This window comes from Aegilops tauschii, chromosome 6, assembly GCF_002575655.3.
Source record: "Aegilops tauschii subsp. strangulata cultivar AL8/78 chromosome 6, Aet v6.0, whole genome shotgun sequence".
Classification (NCBI taxonomy): domain Eukaryota; kingdom Viridiplantae; phylum Streptophyta; class Magnoliopsida; order Poales; family Poaceae; genus Aegilops; species Aegilops tauschii.
In genome coordinates this window covers 98,454,725-98,472,902 of record NC_053040.3, presented here as the reverse complement: position 1 = coordinate 98,472,902, position 18,178 = coordinate 98,454,725, and positions in this window count along the sequence as shown.

The following is an 18,178-nucleotide window of genomic DNA, read 5'->3' as shown; positions in this document are numbered from 1 at the left end:
CATCGGCGCTGCAGGGCTGTCTTACGAGACCCTAAGTTCTCAGAAGAGGCATATCCGAGCTGCTCGAGATGGGCTTAGAAAAGCCACAAAGCAATATTTGACAGAAATGCAGATAAGTTTTCTTTGTCCGAAAAGGATAACCATATGCCCGTAGCCCCCGAGACTGAAAGCAGTTGGTACAACTGATTTAAGGATCGTTGTATAACCAGGTCCTTACAGAGAAGAACGACCTGCTAGCCCAAGAGCTGGAGCAGTGTCAGGCACATCTAAATGCTGCTACCGCCAAACTAGAAAACTCCAAGAAGGCGTCTTCTGGTAACATTCCCCTCAACCGAGGAACAATAATTGTATACCAATTGTACTAATACTGTTGCTGATCACATAATAGGATCGCCGGATAAATTGAAGAGAAGTTGAAGATCACCCAAGCGGGAGAGAAAGAGGCGAAAAGGCTATACGCCGCAGGCGAGCCTGTGCTGACCCTAGTCAGAGGGGAGAAAAACAAGCTTCAAGATTCCAACACTGCATTGAGTGAAGAATTGAAAGATGTGCGGGCCCAGCTAGCCGACTCCGTGAAGGAGAACAAGAAGTTGTGGGCCGGCATATTCAGGATGTGTCTGAACTACCCTTAAAGTAGTTCGGAGATAAATGGAACTGATATAGTTATGATTACAGGTATATTGATGGGCCGTCCCGAAGAGGAGGTGTCCGGATCATCAAGTGATCTGCTGCAAGGGTTGTCGCAAGTGCACGAACAGGCTCAGCTGGCGATGCGGAGTGTTGTCAAGGCCCTATGGCCATCCGCCTCCCCTCCAGGAAGCATGGAGAAGCTCGTAGAGCTGTTCAAGGGAGCGCGACGGCGTATCCGACTATGGACGATATCGGCCTGCCGAGAGGTGCACGAGAGGCCTGGGCCATGGTGAAAACGTGATATACCAAGCTGGATCCAAATCAGATGGCACGTGTCGGACCACTAGGGTCAAATGGGGAAGAAATTCCCGTTAGTTTAGTATATGACCAAGTAGAGGTGGCCGCCAAATACTCCCAACATGATTGTAAGTTAGACCGCCTGTTGGACGGTGTAGAGGAAGAAGTGTTTGAGTCCAAGTGACTATGTACTTTCCTTGATATATGTAACTCTAGCTGAATTGTATAGCATTTTTCATGGCAGACCTTTTCACTTCAACCTCCGGACCCGAAGGTGCGGAGTGTTTCCGAATACCCGCGCGGCCGAATAGACCGGGGTATGCGTGGAAACTAGGCGTAGGGGTCATAGTTGCTTGAACAGACAAGTTGTATCCGGCTAGTTATGTTATATTACATTGAGATTGTAAGAAACATCTTCTAGAGAGAATAGTTTCGTTAAGGGTTCCTTTCCTAGGTGTGCATGCATTAGTGTACATGTCCGAATTGTGATGTGAAAATCACAGTGTGTATAACTTCTGGGGGTTCACAATGGAGTGAATGCAAAGAACATCTTTAATTCACCGACCGAATATTCCCTTAAGAACGCTAGCTTTCGGCTTCACCCAGTCTGAGGTACACATCCGGATGACCCGGCAGTAACAATTGCAGAGGTGCTCCCTTTATGCCCTAGCCGAACTAACGGCAACGTAGGGCATAAGAGCAGGAGCCAGGCAACCCAGCTTGGCCAAAACTTAAGTCATATCGATGCATATAGTGGCGAAGAAAAGGTACATATGGAAAACGCATATGTGAAGAGCTTGATGCTCGAAGAATAATAAAAAGCTTCTGTCCAAGAAGCCCCTAGGTATAGTGGGCGTACATATTTAAAGATGTATGCGTCAGGGGTGTGCGGTCTAGCCGTACGAATGCTTTAAAGCGAGAAAAAAAGAAAAGTCAGAAAAGAGAGAAAAAATAATGGAAACTATAGGGGAGAAGGAGACGAACAAGGAGTTCGGCGCTAGGCATAGAATCTTCGGAGTCTGGCCGCGTTCCAGGGGTTCGGCTCGAGGCGATTTTCTGATGCATCACGCTCCGGTGAGAACTTCGTCAATTATGAAGGGACCCTCCCATTTGGGCTTGAGTTTGTCCTTTTTCTTCTCCGGCAGGCGTAGAACGAGTTCGCCAACGTTGTATGTCTTGGCCCGTACTTCTCTGCTTTGATATCCTCGAGCCCGCTGTTGTTAAAATGCTGAACAAGCTTTTGCGACATCGCGCTCCTCCTCCAGGACATCTAGGTTGTCCTGCCGATCAAGCTCGGCTTCTGTCCCTTCGTACATACGCACTCGAGGTGAGTCGTGAATAATATCGCAGGGCAACACAGCCTCTGCGCCATACACCATGAAGAAAGGTGTGTGTCCGGTAGTACGGTTGGGAGTGGTCCGCAGCCCCCAGAGTACGGAGTGGAGCTCCTCAACCCAGTGCTTGTATGATTCTTTCAAAGACCGCACTAGTCTGGGCTTTATGCCGCTCATAATAATACCATTGGCTTGTTCGACTTGACCGTTTGTTTGCGGATGGTAGATGGAGGCGTAATCGAGTTTAATGCCAAGATTAGCACACCAGGTTTTCACCTCGTCGGATATGAAATTAGAGCCGTTATCGGTGATGATGCTGTGTGGGACACCATAACGGTGCACAAAACCGGATATGAACTCTATCACCGGACTGGACTCAGCCGTTTTGACTGGTTTAGCCTCTATCCATTTAGTGAATTTGTCCACCATGACCAGCAGATATTTTTTCTGATGGCTTCCCCCTTTAAGGGGTCCAACCATATCCAGTCCCCAGACCGCGAAAGGCCAAGTAATGGGGATAGTTTGTAAGGCAGTTGGGGCATATGGCTTTGGTTGGCGAAGAGTTGGTATCCGATGCAGCGTTGGACAAGGTCATGCGCATCTGCTCGGGCCGTCGGCGAATAAAACCCAGTACGGAAGGCCTTGCTAACAAGGGCCCGAGCTGCGGCGTGGTGTCCGCCGAGACCAGCGTGAATTTCCGCTAAAAGCTGCCACCCCTCCTCCTCGGAGATACATCTTTGAAGTACTCCGGTAGTACTTTTCTTGTAGAGCTCTCCGTCGTGAAGCTTGTAGGCCTTCGAACACCGGACAATGCGGCGAGCCTCATTCTGGTCTTCGGGAAGCTCCTTCCTATTAATGTAGGCCAAGAAGGCTTCAGTCCATGGGGCAATGACTGCCATAATAAGATGGGCCGACGGTGTTATCTCGGTGGCTGAGCCCCCGATGATATCAGTGTGTTCGGGATTTGGGGTTGTGTTCGGATCTGGACTGTTGTTGCCGCCCTCCCCTTGCCACACCACGGATGGCTTGAAAAGCCTTTCCAGGAAAATGTTAGGTGGTACGGGGTCGCGCTTAGCGCCAATGCGAGCAAGGACGTCCGCCACCTGATTACTTTCTCGGGTGACGTGATGAAATTCGAGCCCCTCGAACCGAGCTGACATTTTTAAGACGGCATTACGATAAGCTGCCATCTTTGGATCTTTGGCATCAAAGTCTCCGTTTATTTGAGATATTGCGAGGTTTGAGTCCCCGCGCACCTCTAGGCGTTGTATGCCCATGGATACGGCCATCTGAAGACCATGCAATAAGGCCTCGTATTCGGCTGCGTTGTTGGAGTCTGTGTATAGTATTTGGAGTACATACTGGACGACATCTCCAGTGGGGGACGTTAACACGACTCCCGCTCCTAGCCCCGCCAGCATTTCAGAGCCGTCAAAATACATAACCCAATTGGAATATGCGCCATACTCTTTAGGGAGTTCAGCCTCTGTCCATTCGGCGACGAAGTCTACCAGTACTTGGGATATGATGGCTCGACGTGGCTTGTATGTTATGTCAATCGGAAGTAGCTCTATGGCCCATTTGGCGATCCGGCCCGTGGCATCGTGGTTGTTTATTATGTCATCGAGTGGTACTTCAGAGGCCACCGTGATTGAACACTCCTAGAAGTAGTGTCATAGCTTTCGGGATGCCATGAAGACCGCGTATGCTATCTTTTGGTAATGGGGGTACCGCGATTTGCATGGTGTGAGGACAGTAGATACGTAGTATACTGGTTTTTGAAGCGGGAATTTGTGTCCGTCCTGTTCTCGTTCAATGACGAGCACGACGCTCACCACCTGATGTGTTGCCGATATGTATAGCAACATGGGTTCGCCGGCGTTTGGTGCGGCCAGGATTGGGTTGCTCGCTAGGAGGGCCTTTATTTCTTCGAATCCGGCAGTCGCCGCGTCTGTCCATTCAAAGTTATCGGTGCGTCGTAAGAGGCGATAGAGTGGTAGTGCCTTTTCTCCTAATCTGGAGATAAAGCGACTTAAGGCTGCCACGCAACCAGCGAGTTTTTGGACTTGTTTGAGGTCTGTTGGCGTAGCCAATTGTGACAGAGCTCGGATTTTGGCTTGATTTGCTTCGATTCCTCTATTGGAAACGATGAAGCCCAGCAGTTTTCCAGCGGGGACGCTGAAGACACACTTTTCTGGGTTGAGCTTAATGTCATACGTACGGAGGTTGTCAAATGTAAGACGTAAGTCGTCTATTAGTGTTTCGACGTGCCTAGTTTTGATGACGACGTCATCGACGTAAGCTTCTACTGTCTTGCCGATCTGCTTCTCCAGGCATGTTTGAATCATACGTTGGTATGTGGCGCCGGTGTTCTTGAGCCCGAAGGGCATGGTGTTGAAGCAGAATGGCCCGTATGGGGTAATGAATGCTGTTGCAGCTTGATCGGACTCCTTCATTTTGATTTGATGGTATCCGGAATATGCATCGAGGAAACACAGTGAGTCGTGTCCTGCGGTGGCGTCAATGATTTGATCAATGCGGGGGAGGGGGAAGGGATCCGTAGGGCAAGCCTTGTTGAGGTCTTTGAAATCGACACATAGGCGCCAGGATTTGTCCTTCTTTGGTACCATCACCAGGTTTGCCAGCCAGTCCGGATGTTTGATTTCTCTAATGAATCCGGCCTCGATTAGCTTGGCCAGCTCCTCCCCCATGGCTTGTCGCTTGGGTTTGGAAAAGCGCTGCAGTGTTTGCTTGATCGGTTTAAATCCCTTTAATATATTGAGGCTATGTTCGGCCAGCTTGCGTGGGATCCCTGGCATATCGGAGGGGTGCCAGGCGAATATGTCCCAGTTTTCGCGCAGGAATTCTCATAGTGCGGCGTCAACTGTTGGGTTTAGTTGTGCTCCGATAGAAGCTATCTTCTTGGGGTCCATTGGGTGGACCTAGAATTTGACTATTTCTTCTGCTGGTTCGAAGGAGGTGGATTTGGGGCGTTTGTCGAGGATCACGTCGTCCCTGTCCACCGTGGAGCGCAGTGCGGTTAATTCTTCGGCCGCGAGGGCTTCGGATAGCGCCTCAAGGGCTAGGGATGCGGTTTTGTTTTCAGCGCGGAGTGCTATGTCCGGGTCACTGACGAGAGTGATTATACCGTTTGGTCCGGGCATTTTGAGCTTCATATACCCGTAATGAGGTATAGCTTGGAAGCGTGTAAAAGCATCTCGCCCCAACAGGGCGTGGTATCCGCTGCTGAAAGGGGCCACTTGGAAGGTGATTTCTTCGGACCGATAATTCTCCAGTGTGCCAAATACCACGTCAAGTGCGATTTTTCCCGCACACCGCGCCTCCCGACTGGGAATGATTCCTCGGAAGGTTGTGCTACTTTGCTTGATGCGGCTCCTGTCTATTTCCATTTTGTGGAGTGTATCCTCATAAATGAGGTTTAGTCCACTGTCGCCATCCATGAGGACCTTGGTGAGTCAAAACCCGTCCACGATGGGACTGAGGACTAATGCGGCTGGCACTTGGACTGTCCTGTATTTTGGTTCGTCACAGGCATTAAATGTTATAGCCGTGTCGTTCCAAGGGTTTATTGCAGCGATTTGGCTAACTTCGGCGAGGTCGCGAAGTGCCCTTTTGCGCTTAGTGTTTGAAGAGAATGTCTCGAAGACCGTCAATACTCTTGTCTTGTCATTTTCTAGGGGTGCTGCTCTGGGGTGTCCTTGATAAGGATTTCCTCGCCGCTCTTAGCTACCTGCCGGAGTATCCAACATGCTCTAAGGTTGTGGGTTGATACGGTATCCGGTGTCGTGTGTATTTTGCATGGGCCATCGAGCCATCCCTCCAGAACGGTTCCGTGCCGCGTAATGGGTTTATGTTTCTTGACTGTTGGACTGGGCGTGCCACGGGGGTGCGCCCTTTTCGCCTGTAGGAGGAGTTGAGTTGGGACTGACGGCTCCCAACAAGCTGCCTGAGCTTTCCAGGCGCTTTCTATCATGATGTACTTCTGTATGATAGTTGCTAAGTCAGCAAAGTTTAGTATGCTGCAGCGATTGACGGCGTTGAGAATTCCTTCGTCCGCGCAATTCTTGCAGAACGCTGATATCACGTCCTCGTCGTGGAAATCTTTTACCTTGTCTTTTGCAAGGAGGAATCTACCCTAGAAGTGGTGGACCGTTTCCTGAGACTGTTGTTTTATGCTCATGAGAGCGCTTATGTCCGGGTGGGTGGGTGGAATTAAATCCGAACCCTGACCCGATCGATTATCCGGAGTCTGAAGACCTTCCAGACTCAACAGTCCGGGTTCCGGAGTATCTTCTGATTGTCTAAGGCCGCCGTCCGATTCAATGTTCGGAGGGCCGGCCGCATCCTTTCGCTGGTGGGTATCTAGCTCTTCCTGATCGGTGATCCGAACATAGTCCGCTTTCGATATAGAAGAAGACTCGCCGTCCTTCTCCTCGACTACCGCTATCTGGTGGGTGACCGGTGGAGTTTTGATTTCTCCTTGATCGGTTTTAGGCCCGATCCGATCGTAATCTATGGCAATTCCCAAAGCGGCGATGCGATCTAGGAGCTCGTTTAAGTATGAAAACTCTGCCGGATCCCTCTGCTTGGAGTGTTCGGAGTTGATGTGAAGGGGATTTTTGATGGCCCGAGAGGTCATCGTCGGCTTAACAGCCGAACGGGCGGTCATGGTAAAGACGCCCAGCCGGAGGGTTTGGCCCGGGGCCAGTGCTCCTCCGGAGGTGCTGTTGTCTTTAAGGACAAGGCGAGCCATCGATCCGATCATCGATGTCACAGTGGAACTCTCAATGAAAGCACCAATGTCGGTGTCAAAATCGGCGGATCTCAGGTAGGGGGTCCCGAACTGTGCGTCTAAGGTGGATGGTAACAGGAGACAGGGGACACGATGTTTACCCAGGTTCGGGCCCTCTCTATGGAGGTAATACCCTACTTCCTGCTTGATTGATCTTGATGAATATGAGTATTACAAGGGTTGATCTACCACGAGATCGTAATGGCTAAACCCTAGAAGTCTAGCCTGTATGACTATGGTAATGAGTATATCTCTTCCGGACTACACCCTCCAGTTTACATAGACACTGAGGGGATCTAGGGTTACATAGAGTCGGTTGCATAGGAAGGAATCTTCATAGTTGATCGCCAAGCTTGACTTCCACGTCAAGGAGAGCCCTATCCTGACACGGGTACAGTCTTCGGCCTTCGTGTCTTCACAGCCCATCAGTCCGGCCCATGGATAACAGGCCGGACGCCCGAGGACCCCTTTGTCCAGGACTCCCTCACCACGACCGCAACAGCAGCCGCCGGCTCGTCGGGCCGACGCCCGTGACAACATTTCCACGGCGTCGTCCGACCCGCGAGCCCGCTGCGACCAACGTCAAGTTCTTCGGGAGCGAGCTTAGGAAGACGCTCGAACCACTATCAAGCAGTGTCAGGAAGCGCGCCACCAGTCAGATATGCACGCAGGGCCCACTATGGACCACCCAGCGCTGGGGGGTGCCGGTGACCTACCTTACAAGGTCGGTTGTCCAGCCTTTACCCATGAGCTGCGGCAGTTCCGGTGGCCCACCCACCACACGTTCAAGCCTGAGGTCGGAGAGAAGTACAACGGCAAGACTCACCCGTCGGAGTTCCTTAGCATCTAAACTATCGCGATGCAAGCTGCCGGGGCTCGCGACGACAAGGTGCTTGCCAATTATTTCCCGTTGGTCCTTAAGCCCAACATCATGTCATGGTTGATGCACCTGCCAGTGGATTCCATTTCTTCTTGGTCGGATCTGTGCCACGAGTTTGTTGGCGCATTTACCGGAGGCCACCAAGCTCCTGGCCAGGCAAGTGATTTGCATGTCATCCCCCAGAAGGACGGCGAAACCCTGCGCAAGTACATATATACAAAGGTTCAGCCGTGTGCAGTACAACATCCCAGATGTTCATCCCGCCACTGTCATCAGTGCATTCCATCAGAATGTGCGCAACCGCAAGATGCGGGAGGAGCTGGCGATGAACAAGGTTAAGGATGTAGCCGAGCTTTATGTTCTGGCTGATAGGTGCGCTCGGGCTGAAGAAGGGAGGAAGTACCCCGGCGAAGATGCCGGCGCGAAAACCGACTCCACAGACGAAGACGCCGTCGCCTCAACAAAGAAGGGCCGACGCCGCAATAGGAAGCGTAAGGGCAAGACCGTGCTTGCCGTCGAGGGATCCGGTGACCCTGGCGCCGCCAAGAAGGCCAAGGTTGACGGCCCCGGCAAGGAAGTCGCCGGGTGCGCCGCCTGCCGGGCCTTGGTGGCTGCCGACAAGCTAGGAGGCTCCGACAAGCAGTACTGCAAGAACCATCGCACCAAAGTCCATGACCTCCAAAATTGCCGGCAGGTTGAGCTGCTTGCAGAGAAGCAGGAAGCTGAGTATGAGAGGCGCGATAAGGAGAAGGGCCAGGATGGTGTTGAGGGGTCCGGCAAGAAGAGTGGCGGTCGAGGAGGTCGGCGTGACAAGGATAATCAACAAGAGAGGCCCTCTCAGGGCCGCGACAAGAAGGAGGAAGATGATGATCGTGATGAGGACGAGGAGTCCAGCGAGCACGAGTTCCAGAAAGCTACAGAGGCCATGTGCGTCGACGGTGGTGCCTCGTTGCACACCTCTCACCGCCAACTGAAGCAGTCGGCGTGTGAAGTCACTAAGGTGGAACCATCGTTCGATGCCCAGAGGCCACTGAAGTGGTCCAGCACGCCTATCATTTTTGACACCGAGGATCACCCTGACTGCACAACTGCGGTCGGGTGTTTGCCGTTGTTGGTTTCGCCAACAATACGCAACCTCAAGGTGACAAAAATGCTAGTTGATCATGGGGCCGGTCTGAACTTGATCTCGCCCGCCGTGATCGAGAGGCTGCAAATCCCCGATGGAGATCTCGAGGAGACGGGCATGTTTCAAGGGGTCAACCCGGGGAGGAGTCAGCCAAAGGGCAAAGTCACGTTGCCCGTCACATTTGGGGCGAGCTGAACTATCGGACGGAGAAGATTGTTTTTGATGTTGCCAAGATCCCCTTGCCCTATAATGGGATCCTCGGCCGCCCAGCACTGGCCAAGTTTATGGCGGCATCACATTACGCCTACAACACGTTGAAGATGCCCGGGCCGATGAGCATCATCACCGTCCCCTCTGACAAGAAAGACACGCTCATCTGCGCCGACCAACTCTACAAGGAGGCAGTTGTAGCAGTTGCCGCCAGGGCACTTGTTCCTGCCGCTGAGGCCCGAGGAGGGAAGAAAACCGGCAAGGCCTCTGCCTCTGCCAGCAAGGCCCCTTCCGGCAAGACTTCTGACCCCGGCAAGGGCTCCTGCACCTCCTCCGGCAAACGCGCCTCTTCGGAGCGCCGTGTTCCCTTGAGGATGTGCCAGAGTGTTCTGCCAGCGGGAGCAAGAGGTCCAAGGCGGCCCCACCAGAAAACAAGAAGGTGCCCGTCAGGGAGGATGGCACGGGTGGAGCTTTTACGATAAGCTCCACCCTTGACAGCAAATAGGAAAGCGCGCTCGTTGGCTTCCTGCGGGCGAATGTCGACATGTTTGCATGGCAAGCATCCGACATCCCCAGCGTTCCCAGGGAGGTGATTGAGCACCACCTTGTTGTCTGTCCCCATGCGCGGCCCGTCAAGCAGAAGGTCAGAAAGCAAGCTTTGGAGCGACAAGAGTTCATCGTCGAGGAGATCAGGAAGTTGGAGGCGGCAGGCTTGGTCAGAGTAGTGCTCCACCCCACGTGGTTGGCTAATCCAGTGGTAGTGCGTAAGGAAAATGGGAAATGGAGGCTGTGTATTGACTACACAGATATCAATAAAGCCTGTCCCAAGGATCCTTTCCCTCTACCACGCATAGACCAGATAGTGGACTCCACTGCCTGGTGTGACCTGCTATTGTTCCTCAACGCCTACTCAGGATACCACCTGATCTTCATGATGAAGGAAGATGAAGAGAAGACTGCGTTCATCACCCCATGTGGTAGGTGTTTTGTACGGATGCCTTTAAGGTTGAAAAGCGCTGGTTCGACATTTGCCCGAGCAGTCCAAATTGGTTTTGAGCCCCAGCTGCATAGAAATATGGAAGCCTATATGGATGATATAGTAGTCAAAACAAAGGACAAGGCCACGCTTGTGCAGGATCTGGAGGAAACATTTGCCAACCTGCGCAAGAACAACCTCAAGCTCAACCCAGAGAAGTGTGTGTTCGGCGTCCCATCCGGCAAACTTCTTGGGTTCTTTGTGTCTCAACGCGGAATCGAAGCAAACCCCGACAAGATCAAAGCGATTGAGCAGATTGAGGCGCCAAGACGAGTCAAAGGCGTCCGTAGGCTCGCCGGCTGCGTTGCTGCTCTAAGTAGGTTCATCTCCAAATCTGCTGAGTGCGCCCTCCCCTTTTTCAAAGTTTTGAAAAAGGCGGGTCCAATGAAATGGACTCCGGAGGCAGAGGCAGCACTGCAAGATTTGAAGAAGTACCTCTCCTCCACGCCAATACTAGTCGCACCTAAACCGCAAGAGCCGTTGCTGCTATATCTAGCGGCAACGAATCAAGTGGTCGGTGCTATGCTAGTGGCACAGAGAGAATTTGAGGAAGAAGCAGAGCCATTGGATGGTGGGCCGGAGCTTTCCCCGGCAGGGCCTGATGCCTGCAAGGCGGAACCATCGGCAAGGCCTGGTCCCAGCAAGACAGGGTCTGCGCAGGTGGGCGAAGTTGAACAGAAGAAGGTGATCCAGCACCCGATTTATTTTGTCAGTTCCCTCTGGCAGGGGGCTAGATCAAGATATTCAGGTATACAGAAGCTACTTTTCGGCCTCCTCATGGCCTCGAGAAAGCCGCATCACTACTTCCAAGCACATGAGATCACCGTCGTCACCCGCCTCCCTTTGCAACGAATCTTGCACAACTCGGATGCAACTGGGAGGATCGTGGAATGGGCGTTGGAACTGTCGAGCTTCAGCCTCAGGTTTGAAAGTACTTCAACAATCAAGAGCTGACCCTTGGCAGTGTTCATAGCAGAATGGACCTCAATGCCCAATGAAGAGATTCAAGAGACCACCCTTCCCGGCAAGGAGATGAGCCGTGATTGGATTGTGTGCTTTGATGGAGCTTTCTCGCTGCAAGGTGATGGTGCCGGCGTGCTACTCGTTGCACCCACCGGAGAGCGCCTGAAGTACGTAGTCCAGATGCACTTTCCCCGGGATAAAACAACAAACAACACGACAGAGTACGAGGGATTGCTTGCCAGTCTCATGATCACGGCAGACCTTGGAATTAGGAAGCTCATCATCAGAGGTGATTTGCAACTCGTCATCGAGCAAGTTAACAAGGATTACCAGATGTAAGGGCATATTTATCCCTTAGTAGTTTTGGTGATTGATGACAATGCTTTTGCGGACTAATCGTGTTCATTGAGCATTTCAGATATATCATGTCTAGGCACAAGACGATTTGGTGCCCCTCGAAGCCTATTGAAGACACCATTTCTCTAAGTTTTTTGGTGGATTTGAGTCGTAGGAAAGCCGTACTATTAAGAGGGGGTCCGCTTTGGAAAGGTTTGGGTGGAATCATCACGTACACGTCTGTTCCTTTTTGCACGACCTTTCCTTTGGCTCTTTGGAGTATCCTCCGTTTCTACGTGTCTCTGCAAAATGAAGGACACCTAGTGTTGCTGTACCGGGGCATGTGGTAGTACTGCTCTTCGTAGCGGTAGTAACGCAGGCCCTTGCAGTAGTACCAGCCAGGGGCACGGTAGTACCGCAGGTCGGCACGGTAGTACCGCTCCTTGGGTGCGGTAGTACCATGGCCTTAGGCCAGGCACAACAGCACGAGCGGAAGTAGGGGCAAATGTAATTTTTTACATCCACGCCCTACGGGGTAGTACCGCTCCAGGCTTGCGATAGTACCGTGTCGGATTTTTGCACCGATCGAAATTCAGCGGAAGTAGCCACGGATGTATTTTTATATGTCCATACCTTCCCAGCCTAGACTAACCCTGCCTTGCGGTAGTACCGCAAGGGGGAGCGGTAGTACCGCACCAACGGTTCTACCGCTCTCTGCTTCAACGCAACAGGGCTGTTCTAGCTCCTGTCGCGCCAGCGGTAGTATCGCAGAGCCCCGCGGTAGTACCGCAGGCCCTTGCGGCAGTACCGCTTGTCTGGTGCAGTAGTACCGCTCGTCGCAGGCTGAGTTAGTGGATAACGTTTGGATTTGTTCTTTCACTATAAAAGGGGAGTCTTCTTCTCCGAGTTGACTACCTGTTCCATCCCTAAGCTCCATTGTTGCTCTAAGCTCCATTTTCGCCCGATCACTCTCCCTAGCCAATCAAACTTGTTGATTTTCTAGGGATTGGTTGAGAAGGCCCTGATCTACACTTCCACCAAGAGAAATTTGATTCCCCCCACTAATCCCTTGCGGATCTTGTTACTCTTGGGTGTTTGAGCACCCTAGACCGTTGAGGTCACCGCGGAGCCATATTCCATTGTGGTGAAGCTTCGTGGTCTCGTTGGGAGCCTCCAATTAAGTTGTGGAGATTGCCCCAACCTTGTTTGTAAAGGTTCGGTCGCCGCCTCCAAGGGCACCAATAGTGGAATCACGGCATCTCGCATTGTGTGAGGGCGTGAGGAGAATACGGTGGCCCTAGTGGCTTCTTGGGGAGCAGTGTGACTCCACACCGCTCTAAGGGAGACGTACTTCCTCTCAAAGGGAAGGAACTTCGGTAACACATCCTCTTCTTCACCGGCTCCATTCTTCGTTATCTCGTCCCTTTACTCATGCAAGCTTACCTTGTGTTACATTCCTTGCTTGCTTGTGTACTTCTTGTTGTTGCATCATATAGGTTGCTCACCTAGTTGCATATCTAGACAACCTACTTTGATGCAAAGTTTAAATTGGTAAAGAAAAGCTAAAAATTGTTAGTTGCCTATTCACGCCCCTCTAGTCAACTATATCGATCGTTTCAATTGGTATCAGAGCCTCGTCTCCTCATTAAGGACTTCGCCGTCTAAAGAGTATGGTTGACACCGTAGACGGTGAGGAGGAGCACCCTGGTGTGATTCCGTCCTCGTCTACGACCGATGGGGGAACCTCGGTCTCACGTGAGGAGTTCAATGTGGCTTTGGACACATTAAATTCCTCCATGATGGCCGAGGTCAAAGGCATGCTTAAGAACTTTCTTGATGGTCTCAAATTATCCACCGCACCATTGGAAGTGGTCGATCCCACTAACAAGGTGACAGATGCTAACTCCAACAAGGGGGAAGCTACTAGTGAGAAAGTTCCTTTGTCTACTGGTAGAAATGGTAGTGGCATCTTTGCCCATGTGGAAGTACTTATGGAGGACCGATTCCCTCCACTCATTTAAATCATGTCGGCTCTCCTCCTAAGATTGTGAAAAAATGAGGATTTTGACGCTTGGGTATATCGCTTTAAACGTCATTTAAATCATGTTAATACTAATCTTTGGAGAATCATTGAGCAAGGTTTTTATCCGCATGACCCAAGTAACTTCACCCCTAGAGAAGCCGTGGATCATCAATTCAACGAGAATGCTCTCTTCATCATCCAAGATGCAATTCCAATTGAAGATATTGCACATCTCCGACCTTTCACCATGGCCAAGGAAGCATGGCACCATGTTGTCTCCCTTTACAAGGGAAGCGCAAGCATTCAACGCTCCAACTATGAAGTGGTGCAAGATGAAGCCGACGAGTTTGCAATGAATGAAGATGAAGAACCTCGTGAGCTTTACCGGAGGTTAACCACTCTCGCGGTCTCACTCCGAGATCATGGGAGCAAGGATATGGATGACAATTGGATCAAGCGCAAGTTCCCCAAGGCCATGATGCCTTACCACAAGGCCATGTCCTCCGTCATCCGTCAATGGCCGGACTTCCACACCTTGTCCTCAAGTGAAGTGTTGGATGAGTTTGTGGCAATGAGGATCTTGGACAAGACCGCCGACAATGCGGTGTTGCGTTCTCAAAGAGCTAAGAAGCCCAACCTTGCTTTGAAGGCCAAGGTTAGTGCGGAAGAAGAGGATGAAGAGGAAGAAGAGGAGAGCAATCCCGAAGATACAAAATATGCTATCATGAGCACATGGCTCTCGCTTCAAGGCAATTTTGGAGCAAGAAGAACACGAGGCCCAACTTCAACAAGAACAACACAAGTGGCGCAAAGGGCAAGCAATGAGTGAGGACTTGCTATAATTATGGCAATGTCAGCCACTTTGTTGCGGAGTGCCCATATGAGAGGAGGGAAGACAATGGGGGCAAGCTCATCCGAAAAGACAAGGCCAAGTCCTTCCCCAACAAGAGCAACTTCACCAAGAAGACTCCTCCCAAGGGGTTGGTGGCACAGGAAGAGTACAATGAGGATGATGATGATGATGAAGATGGTGAGTCGGTTGCCATGGCCTCCGTTGCCATTGCGACAACTCCACGAGTGTCACTCTTCGACTCACCCAATGAGAACATCACCGCCAAGTGCCTCATGGCTAAAGCCACCAACAAGGTAACCCCCAACATCAAAACTACCATCATTACTAATCCTTCTTTGACGGATTACATTGATGAGAATGAGGGGTCTAATGAGGAGGAAAATGAATTTGAGTCTTTTATGAGTAAGCTCAAGGGTAAATCCAAGAAGCACGTTGTTGCTCCCTTGGAACAACTTGGGGAAGCCAATGACATGATCGAGGCTCACGAAGAAACCATCTCTAAGATGGAGGGGCATAGTCATGACTATGCCGATGAGATATCGGATCTCTTGAATGCGCTCGAGGAAGAGCGCGGTCATCGTTTGGATCTTGAGGAGTCACACAATGATGACCATGCTAAATTAAAGAAAGATTTTGATCATGCTCTTGTTATATCTCATGTGCTAAATTCCGAGAAGGCGAAACTTGGGGTAGATCTTGCTAGGCTCAAGGAGGAGTTTGATATACTTGACAAGGCTCACAAGGCCTTGAAGGGTACTCATGCTAGTCTTAAAAAGTCTCATGATCAACTCCAAGTGAAGCTAACCAAGGAGAAAGCCACTTTTCCTCATATGGTTTTAATTGATAACGCAAATGCTACTAACCCTTGTTGTGAGCATGTGCATCTTGTTGAGGAGAACGCAAAGTTGAAGGAGCAACTTGAGAAAGGTCTTGTGTCGTGCATACAAGGTGAGAAGAACCTCAGCGATCTTTTGAGCAATCAAAAGGAAGTTGTGTCCAAGGAGGGAATTGGGTTCGCACCCAAGTCTAAGAACAAGAAGAAGAATGACAAGGCCAAACGACCTCCTCCTCTCAAGCAAACCTTTGTAAAATATGGAGAGGGTGCTTCTAAGGAGAAGAAGAACAATGTGAAGGGTTGTAGTGTCAAGAAGGGCAATGCCACCCCTTCCAACAAAGCCGGCGACTTTAACCCTTCCTATGTGTTATGATGTGCTAGTGATGGGCATGTTTATGCGAAATTTGTTGGTTCACCTTATGAGTACATTGAATGGTCTATTTGGGTTCCTAAGACCCTTGTCACTAACATCAAAGGACCCATTACAAAATGGGTACCTAAAACCAAGCATTGATATCTTGTAGGTGTTTGCTTCCGGTGGGGGATCATGGTGGCTCGATAGTGGAGCCACTAATCATATGACCGGAAGCAAGGACTTGGTGGTGGACATGCACAAGATTCCATCTATGCCCACCAATGTCGAGTGGAGTGATGCCTCGTCTTCTAAGGTATTGGGACTTAGCAAGGTTGTCATTTATCATGATCTCACGATCGAGAAAGTCATGCTTGTTGAGTCCCTTGAATACAATTTTGTCGGATGTGGGGTTCCGGCAAACCCTTAAGGTTCGAACACTGGGGTGCGCGCGAAGTCTTTCCCTCCCTCCGATCTACGCCCTAGCTCTCTAAGATCTCGCGGACGAACTCGATGAACTCGCAACACAGAAAGACACGAGGTTTATACTGGTTCGGACCACCGTTATGGTGTAATACCCTACTCCAGTGTGGTGGTGGTGGATTGCCTCTTGGGCTGATGACGAACAGTACAAGGGAAGAACAGCCTCCTGAGGTTGAGGTGTTCTTGGGGCTAGGCTCTTGATCGGGTTGGATCAAGCTAAGATGAGATGCCTCTACTATGGTGGCTAGCTCTACTTATATAGGCCCTGGTCCTCTTCCCAAATAATAAGCTGGAAGGGAGCCAACAACGGCGGGCAAATTTGAAGGGGATAGCTAGTACAAGCTATCCTGACAAAAGCGGTCTTCGCCTGGGAAAAGCCCTGGTGATGACGCCGTCCTGGGCTCCACGATGACCTCCGACTTGCCGTCCTCCTAGTCTTGGTGTCGTTGCACCAATATAGCAACCTTTGCCTGATGCCTCGGTACTCTTCGTCTGCGCTAGGCTCCTTAGCACCAAAGAGGAAATAAGGACGCTGCGCGCACTGGCGCTCGCCTGGTGCCGTTCGTCATGGCTCACGTCACGAGAGCCTCGTGAGGTTTGCCCCGCCTTGATATCTCCGCTCCTCGTGAGCCTGCCTGGCTAGGCTACTCTATAGGAGGTCTTGCATCGTCCGCCTCGCGAGGCTTGGACCCTCGCGAGGGTCTTGGATGCCTTGTTGATGAAGGTGGGCCATACGGCCTGCTTGCTCAGCCACGCCGTGTGCCACAAGCAGGCAAGTCTAGGGACCCCCGTTCCCAGAACGCCGATAGTAGCCCCCGGGACCAAGGTGCTTTCGGGCTTGGCTTCGCGGCGAAGCCAAGGGTCAAGTTCGGAGTACCGCGGGCCCCAAAAGCCTACGGCCTTGGTTGACGCGTGGCGGTTGATTGGACGTGGGCGTCTCCGCTTCCACATGTTGCCTCGGCAATTGTACGACTTGACAAGTCCTTGCGACATGCAAGGAAAACCATCATTACCTACGATCGTGGGGGACGCCGGTTGGCCTTCTCTTGCTATAAATGGGGAAGGGGCAGAGCCCCCATCGCCCATCTCTTCCGTGCTCGCTTGTTTCTTCCTCCTTGCTCCACTGCTCACAACAATGGCGACCATCAGAAGGTTTTCTACTGAAGATAAAGGAAAGGCTCCCCGTGACGATCTGGGGCCACTTCCGCCGAAGAAGAGGTCGATCCATCGCCGTGATTAAGCGGCGATGCAGGTGGTGTCGAGGCCTTGGTGCGAGCGGCCTCCTCCGGGGTACCCGCTACCCTTGTACGCCCGAGCCGAGGGCTCGGGAGGTCGAAGCGGCGAGCAGCGCCGCCCACACCGTGCCCGGGGTCGCCGCACCACGGCGATGCGTGCCGCCGCCCCTGGGGTCCACGCCGCGGACTCCTCGCACGAGTTGGTGCTGTGGGCGCCGATGCCTCCAAGCTCCTGGATCCGCTTCCCGCGGTTCTTCTCCGACATGATGCCGCCGAGGGGGCCTCTCGAGCTCTAGTTGCAGCACGCCGACTGCAGCGCTCCGGCGACCGGAGCGGAGATCGAAGCGGTTCCCGCCGGCAAGATCTTCATGACCCGCGGTTGGGGGGAGATCGCACGGGTCTGCAATGCGAGGAGCGCCCTCGCGATCCACTTCGAGTACGACGACGCTTCCACGCTCTTCTTCATGGTCTTCAACACCGAGGGCCGCCGCCTGGAGTGCTGCTCCGGAGAGGAGCGCCAGACTGACGCGCGCTCCACTCGCGGCTACTCCAGTATCAGCAGCCCTTGGGAGTCCAGCTGCTCTCCTGAGCCTTACGAGACTCCAGAGACGAGCGACGCCAGCTACGTGCCCCTGAGCTCTCGCCGCGCCCGGAGCAGAGCTACGGCGTCTGGCCATCGCCGCCGCTGATCTGCATGGGGTTGGCGCCGGCCTCCCGTGTCCCACTATTGATGATGGCGTCCGCCACGGAAGATGTAGATAGGATTCCCCTT